The following is a 2,345-nucleotide window of genomic DNA, read 5'->3' on the forward strand; positions in this document are numbered from 1 at the left end:
CAAAATGTATCACTAAGGTGACAGAAGTTGATTTCGGAGCATAATTTTTGAACAGTAGCTTCAACCGTTTTGTGGCATATGAGAAATTCCCTAAGCCCCGGACCTGTCAATTTTGGTCAAAAATGATAATTTCAAAAGTGCCCCAATTTCTGCTTTAAAGTTTAGGTACTATCCCAAAATGTATCACTAAGGTGACAGAAGTTGATTTCGGAGCATAATTTTTGAACAGTAGCTTCAACCGTTTTGTGGCATATATGAAATTCCCTAAGCCCCGGACCTGTCGATTTTGGTCAAAAATGAAAATTTCAGTAGTGCCCCAATTTCTGCTTTAATTTTTAGGTACTATCCCAAAATGTATCACTAAGGTGACAGAAGTTGATTATGGAGCATAATTTTTGAACTGGAGCTTCAACCGTTTTGTGGCATATGAGAAATTCCCTAGGCCCCGGACCTGTCGATTTTGGTCAAAAATGAAAATTTCAAAAGTGCCCCAATTTCTGCTTTAAGGTTTAGGTACTATCCCAAAATGTATCACTAAGGTGACAGAAGTTGATTTCAGAGCATAATTTTTGAACAGGAGCTTCAACCGTTTTGTGGCATATGAGAAATTCCCTAAGCCCCGGACCTTTCGATTTTGGTCAAAAATGAAAATTTCAAAAGTGCCCCAATTTCTGCTTTAAGGTTTAGGTACTATCCCAAAATGTATCACTAAGGTGACAGAAGTTGATTTCAGAGCATAATTTTTGAACAGTAGCTTCAACCGTTTTGTGGCATATGAGAAATTCCCTAAGCCCCGGACCTGTCAATTTTGGTCAAAAATGAAAATTTCAAAAGTGCCCCAATTTCTGCTTTAAGGTTTAGGTACTATCCCAAAATGTATCACTAAGGTGACAGAAGTTGATTTCAGAGCATAATTTTTGAACAGGAGCTTCAACCGTTTTGTGGCATATGAGAAATTCCCTAGGCCCCGGACCTGTCGATTTTGGTCAAAAATGAAAATTTCAAAAGTGCCCCAATTTCTGCTTTAAGGTTTAGGTACTATCCCAAAATGTATCACTAAGGTGACAGAAGTTGATTTCAGAGCATAATTTTTGAACAGTAGCTTCAACCGTTTTGTGGCATATGAGAAATTCCCTAAGCCCCGGACCTGTCGATTTTGGTCAAAAATGAAAATTTCAAAAGTGCCCCAATTTCTGCTTTAAAGTTTAGGTACTATCCCAAAATGTATCACTAAGGTGACAGAAGTTGATTTCGGAGCATAATTTTTGAACAGGAGCTTCAACCGTTTTGTGGCATATGAGAAATTCCCTAAGCCCCGGACCTGTTGATTTTGGTCAAATATGAAAATTTCAAAAGTGCCCCAATTTCTGCTTTAAAGTTTAGGTACTATCCCAAAATGTATCACTAAGGTGACAGAAGTTGATTTCAGAGCATAATTTTTGAACAGTAGCTTCAACCGTTTTGTGGCATATGAGAAATTCCCTAAGCCCCGGACCTGTCGATTTTGGTCAAAAATGAAAATTTCAAAAGTGCCCCAATTTCTTCTTTAAAGTTTAGGTACTATCCCAAAATGTATCACTAAGGTGACAGAAGTTGATTTCGGAGCACAATTTTTGAACAGTAGCTTCAACCGTTTTGTGGCATATATGAAATTCCCTAAGCCCCGGACCTGTCGATTTTGGTCAAAAATGAAAATTTCAAAAGTGTCCCAATTTCTGCTTTAATTTTTAGGTACTATCCCAAAATGTATCACTAAGGAGACAGAAGTTGATTATGGAGCATAATTTTTGAACAGGAGCTTCAACCGTTTTGTGGCATATGAGAAATTCCCTAAGCCCCGGACCTTTCGATTTTGGTCAAAAATGAAAATTTCAAAAGTGCCCCAATTTCTGCTTTAAGGTTTAGGTACTATCCCAAAATGTATCACTAAGGTGACAGAAGTTGATTTCAGAGCATAATTTTTGAACAGTAGCTTCAACCGTTTTGTGGCATATGAGAAATTCCCTAAGCCCCGGACCTGTCGATTTTGGTCAAAAATGAAAATTTCAAAAGTGCCCCAATTTCTGCTTTAAGGTTTAGGTACTATCCCAAAATGTATCACTAAGGTGACAGAAGTTGATTTCAGAGCATAATTTTTGAACAGGAGCTTCAACCGTTTTGTGGCATATGAGAAATTCCCTAAGCCCCGGACCTTTCGATTTTGGTCAAAAATGAAAATTTCAAAAGTGCCCCAATTTCTGCTTTAAGGTTTAGGTACTATCCCAAAATGTATCACTAAGGTGACAGAAGTTGATTTCAGAGCATAATTTTTGAACAGTAGCTTCAACCGTTTTGTGGCATATATG

This window comes from Pseudophryne corroboree, unplaced genomic scaffold (genome assembly GCF_028390025.1).
Source record: "Pseudophryne corroboree isolate aPseCor3 unplaced genomic scaffold, aPseCor3.hap2 scaffold_528, whole genome shotgun sequence".
Classification (NCBI taxonomy): Eukaryota; Metazoa; Chordata; class Amphibia; order Anura; family Myobatrachidae; genus Pseudophryne; species Pseudophryne corroboree.